The 6,105-nt window shown below is 37.1% G+C and overlaps 1 protein-coding gene across 4 annotated transcripts in view; it reads right to left on the bottom strand.

Moving 5' to 3' along the window:
* The window catches only part of CPNE1 (copine 1), a 38,364-nt gene that overhangs the window by 32,012 nt on the left and 247 nt on the right, over window positions 1-6,105 (bottom strand). For 2 of the 4 annotated variants that reach the window (XM_006764555.2, XM_006764554.2), the window contains exon 2: window positions 1,113-1,165. The exons of 1 other annotated variant lie outside the window; for it this stretch is intronic. The gene's annotated coding sequence lies outside the window, so the exon portion shown is untranslated. Of the gene's footprint in view, window positions 1-1,112; window positions 1,198-6,105 lie in introns of all 4 variants that reach the window. One more of the 4 variants, XM_006764553.2, reaches the window with a different exon arrangement.

Below are 6,105 nucleotides of genomic sequence, written 5' to 3'. Positions count from 1 at the left end.
TGCCCAACTTCAAAAAATGCTTAATCATTTAATCACTATCTACGGAGGAAGCATCACCACTATTTTATGTATCCAAAACAACGTGAGAGAGAGATGTTAGTTTGCATTGACGCAATAAAAATGGGGACTTGATATGGTCCCAAGGAAATAAAAATTGAACACAGAGTAAAAGTGACATGCACAGAAAGTCTTCAAACCATTTGCTGCTAAGTCAAGGGATTTAGTTAAACTCTGTACAAGGTACACATGAAAGCAGGATATTCAACATCTACCCAGATTACCAGCTAGAAAAGGGCTGAGGAATAAATCAAAGTCGAGCACAAGATTTTTTTCATAAAGCCATGTAGGACATTTTTAGGTCTGAAAAATATGAAATAAGATGTGCTATTCTGCTACTAAGTACCTATTTGACGGATATACTAGTATAATTTCAAACTATCTGGAGCCTTCCTTGGTTGTTTAATAAGACGGAGATTCCAACTACTGAGGTTCCTTTAAAGTAAAAATTTATATTCTAAAACATATGACTCATTATCTATGCCTATACTTCTAAGAAATATTTTAACCGTTTGACTGCTAAGGAGCGCTATCGCGCTCTTCTTATTTAAAACAAATTTATGTAAACAATTGGTATTTTTTAATTTTTGTTGTTGCAAAGCAATACAAGTGAGTTTATTGTATAAAAAGTGTTTTACATTTTTTCCCATACACGCGCAATTAGTGCCGCAGTTTTGGCATGTGTCCGAAAAAATACGTCAGCAGCCAAACGGTTAAAAACCATAATAAGCACCTGTATTTGTAATTAGTCTAAACGCTACTGGGGGGGTTGGGGGGGGGGGGGGAGCTGGAGTCAGTGGGTAACCTTGGGCAACTTGCTTAAGAGAAATGCATCCCTATAAAACTGACCCCCAAAGGAAGCAACAACTGTTCCTCCATCATGATACCCAATCCATCCCACCCCATCCTTATCTTGTTTTATCTTTTAAATAAGCTTGTTTTAAAAAAAAACAAACAAAAAACCCCACAATTTACTACACATATTTTCTTGTTACTTAATAAACTATCTCATTTTATTTTGTATAAAAGCAAACCCTCTATTCAAAATCTCTTACCTGATAAAACAAGAGATGTATTTTCTTAACAAGAAGTAGAGGCCATGTCAATCCTGTGGGCAACCAATTAAAACCAACTTTTAGACTGCAATAGAGAATAAATGGAGGCAAAAATCAATGCAGGAAACACAAAACACGCACAGGCCACACTGAACTGTACATTACCAAGGTAAATCTGAAACCAGAGTACTTCATTAGAATGTATATAAAAAGAAGGAGAAGGAGGAGAAGACATATACCAAAATTCTATACATGCTTATTACCCAGTATTGCTTTCAAATTAGAGTATTTCTCAAAACATTATATATTTATATACATCAAGAATGTGCCACAAATTAGCCCAAGAATTAAAAACTAAAGCAATCATAAAACTCTCAGCATCACAGCAGGTAAGTGCTTTTATCACCTGATGTTAAAGCAGTCCAGTAAATTCCCTAACACAAGTCCAACTACAAACTATTTTCTCAGGTTTGCACCATATTTTTTATGAAAAAGCACAATAACAAGTTTGTACAATAACAGTTCCAGGACAATTAATTCAAGGGTACCAATGAAAATTATTGCAATAACTCTTTCAATGTATTTTCCTTTGCACCAAAATAGCATCAAACATCAAAAATATAGAGACAGATCTGACTATAAGAACTAATTCTTAGTTAAAACCACTGGGGTTCAAAATATTAAGGAAAAGTGCTTTTTCTTTTAACATCCTAACAGTCCCAAGAAACTTATTTTTAAAAATCCCTAAAAACACCTGGCATATTAAGAGTACTTCCCAAAGTAAAAACAGATCACTCATCTTTCACTGGAATTTTTCCCAAACTGGTCAAGTAATGAACAATTCACAAGCAATATAAATGACCAAATGATTCCACAACTAGACTCAAAAGGTCATTTTTAATTCAAAGAAATAAAGTAGAAGAAAACTGTCACTGTCAGGTATTAAGATTACTATTACAGTGATGCTCATTTTTAACTACTATCTTTCAAGATCAAGATACCATCAGTGAACTTAATATCATCACAAAAGCAAAACATTTAAAAATTTTAGTGTTACTCCCAACTTTTCTAAAGGGGTTCCAATTAAAAAGATGTGTGGGCCCAGGACATGTGCCCTATGGGTAAGGGAAACAGATTCCTTTGTCTCTTCCTTTCCAGACCTGAGAAAGCACCTTATGTCCATCTGGAAAGGAACATACCAAGTTTATTCCCAGAAATGTTTACAGAATTGCCAGAAATAACTGTAAAAAGAAGGAAACATCTCATTCCACAAGGAAAAGTTCAAAGGCCCAGGTGAACTTATCAGACACCTAGTTCAAGATTTATGTGTTTAATTTAAAGTGCAAAATCAATCTTAAAAATAAAAAAGATTAAAAAAATAAAAAACAAAATAATCTAGACAAATTTGTGAATTTCAGCAAAGGGGAAAGTCCATTTCATCCCATACCAAAGAAAAGTACACAGAAAGTTCAGGCCAGAAGCCAGACTTTCACTACTCTTGCTGTTGCACTTCCACCTTCATATAGGCAAGGTATATAAACTGAGAACTAAAGTACTTTTGCTTTCCACACCTAATTTTGTAAAGAACACAATAATTTAATAAAGGCATCATTGTTTTTCAGGAAACCTACTCATTCCTGTGTTCTAAATGTCAACCAGCAATTGAATGGAGGATATCAAAATGAAAAATCCACTCCAATCACCTTAAACTTTGGTTAATTTTAGCAGGATAAGACAAACAATTCTATGCAAATACAGTTTTTACCTATGCCTAGAGTGTAAGTGTAGGCAAGGAGGAAATGGGCCTGATCTACCATTAAGCCCACTGTTACATTTCAGATCTAAAGCTTATTTAGGTCAGGCCTGCGTGGCTCAGTGGTTGAGCATCGACCTATGAACTGGGAGGTCACAGTTCAATTCCCAGTCAGGGCATACATCAGGTTACTGGCTCAATCTCCAGCTGGGGACCTGCAGGAAGCAGCTGATCAGTGATTCTCATCATTGATGTTTCTATCCCCCTCTCTCTCTCCCTCTCCCTTTCTCTCTGAAATCAATAAAAAAAAAAAAATTTTTTTAAAAAATAAAAAAAGAAGCTTTAGTAAATTTTTCCACTTTATGTTAAGGAATTAGTCTTAACAGTGGTCTTGCTTCAGTTTTACAAATACCACATACATAAATGCGCAAATTACAAATATCCGCTACAGAAATTATTATGACAGGGCAGATTCTCTTTATTTACTAATCATTCCAATCACTTGGAATTTCAGAATAAAATGTCTGACAACAATCCTCTTTTATCAGGAAGCTAAAGTACAAACTTAACCATTTCCACTCTTCATCTGGTAATAAACATCTAAAAGTGAATTTTAACTTTCTTCAATAATTACTCTTTAAACAACAAGAACCAGAGTACAGCAGAGCTAAATTCTTTAGATTTAAAAGAATCAAAAACCGGTACCCCTCAAATGTTCACCTGAGAGATGAGCAACAGAGAAAACCAATCATAATGGGCATAACACTATAAGCAGCATAATCAAATTATGATAGGTATTACCAAAAAAGAAAACAAAACCAACCAAATAAAAATACAGCTTCATCCACTTGATTTTGTTCCCATCTTCAAATGGATCACATTTCAGATTCTGGGATCAATCTTAATGAAACAATTCTGATACGGAGGGAGATGTATCCCTTTGATAGCACACTTTCCCATTAGCCTTCAGTCAGTATTCAAAGGCAACAAATCAAAAGACATTTCTAAATAAGATATTTATTCCTCCTGCAAAAAGACTAATATTAAATTTTTCAATACCCCTTCAAATGCCAACAAAAATGTTCATTATCTTACTAGAGTTAAACTTCAAAGTAACTATTATTTCTAACCTAGCAGACCTCATTCACCATAACTATTGTTATTAACATCTTAAAAGCTGGCTTTAAATTTAATTAACTAACTCTGCAAACCAAAAGGTATATGGGTGGTGATAGTAAAATCAGATAACTATAAATCAGATTAAGTTATTTTTCTGCATAGGTGACCTGAAAGATTTAACAATATTCATTTATCCCAAGGACATTTATTAAGTACGTTTTGGGGAAGGATATCTAAAATCATCTTCTGTGCAACCACTACTGACAGAAGTTCTTCCTCTAACATCTACAAAAAATATTCATCTAAACTGAATGATGGAGTGGGTCTTTACAAAATGGAATAAAAACAGTATGAAATTGTCACTGGATTTCAACTCCTAGAACACATTGGCTCACAAAATCAAGTTTCATATCTAAAACTTGTACAAAGAGCCCCCAAATTCTCAATATGCAACGAAACATTTGGCATGTCAAATAAAGTGAAAACCTGAAGTATACTGCTATTAGCACATAACAATATGTTCCAAGTAACTACCACAATGGTTTCTCAAGTTTCATTTTCACCTAACAGATATGAACATAAGAAAAATTGAAATTATGCATTACAACCCATAAACAAAATTATCAAATATTTGATCGAGCATATAAAGGTGATATAAAAATGCACATTCCGTTTTGTTCAAAATAACATTCCAGCAATAAAAGGCCATCCTCCACTTTTACATAAACACACTAAACATTTCATTTTCTTCAAAAGTTACCATAAAATTATTTTAACCACCTGTAACACTTCTTCCCAACTTCTTTTTAAGATTCTTGGAAAATAATTTAACATAATTACTTTCCACAACGTCCAGAAATTCTCCATTCTATCAAAGCTACCAAATTTCAAAAACAAGTACAACCAGTCTTGTATTATATTTCTATAATTAAAACAAAATAAGATCGACCTATATGTCCAGACTTGTAGAATTTTTCTCAACTGAAAATGCTCTGAAACGCATTAACAATTTAAACTATACAACGAAGTCCAAGGCAATTCATGTTCCTAATACTGCATTTGCCAAAAACGGCACCACTTTAAACCAGTCAAGCAAGGAGCTCTAAGAGAAATATTCCCGTCACATGTCTCCCCAACAAAACTTCAATTTGCAATTTTTTTTCCAGTTATACTGAAGAGCATCACCCTAATCTTTAATACAGAATGGTTCCTGCCAACTACCCCAATTTACATCAGGTCATGTCTGGGGATCCTGGAGCCAAAGAAGGATTTCAGAGTCCAGAAATCTCTCCTACAGAGCCTGCAACTCTCAGTATACAACCACCCCCAGCATACGGCTTAGCGCTGAATAACCCAGAATAACCCTCACCCAGGACCCTCAGATTTTTCACGATAAGGCACACTTCGGTGGCACACATAAAGCCCATACCATTACGATCTAGCAGTTAAGCCTCTGCACTAGTGTCCACCTTCGTCACTAACCTGCAGAACCTGATTGCTCCTCCCACCCATTTCACGTGGCTGCAAAGCAGCTCGACCAGCCTTCACCAAAGAAAATTCACTCTCCGCCAAAAGCACCCACGTTCCATATCCCACCGGGCCTTCGGTGCTGGCGGCTCTCCAAAGGGATACATACCCTCAAGGCTACCCCGCCCCAACGTCGGGCTTTGGGAGCACTTCAACTGCAACCCCCTCCACCTCCAGGCCAGGAAATCGGCCAGTTCTGAAACTTCTTCCCTAGACGCCTAGGAAAGCATCGACTGCAGCTTCCTCCCCACAGGTGTGTCCTCCTTAGAGTCCCTTTTTCTGGTAAGCCACGGGGCCTCCTTTCCACTTCGGGCGGAGGGAGTGTCCTCCCCAAATGAGCTCCTCACTGCGGAGCCCAGAAATGTAGTTATAACTCTGCCCCCTTCGGGAGCATGGAAAACCTTGCTCACGCAGGATGTAGGTATGCTTTCACTGCCGCTGGGCCACCCAACTCTGGCCTCCCTCTCAGACCACAGGTCGTCCTCCCTCCAGCCTCGTCTCCCCTTCAGGAAGCAGGCTCATCGTCTCTTGCGTCCTTCTGGAAGACTCAGGATTCAGGGGTGCAAGTGGCGGGGCGCGGGGGCCTCGCCGACC

The sequence above is a fragment of the Myotis davidii genome, unplaced genomic scaffold (genome assembly GCF_000327345.1).
Source record: "Myotis davidii unplaced genomic scaffold, ASM32734v1 scaffold38, whole genome shotgun sequence".
Classification (NCBI taxonomy): domain Eukaryota; kingdom Metazoa; phylum Chordata; class Mammalia; order Chiroptera; family Vespertilionidae; genus Myotis; species Myotis davidii.
Note: the sequence above shows the minus strand (reverse complement) of the source record. Positions and strands in the feature narration are given on the sequence as shown.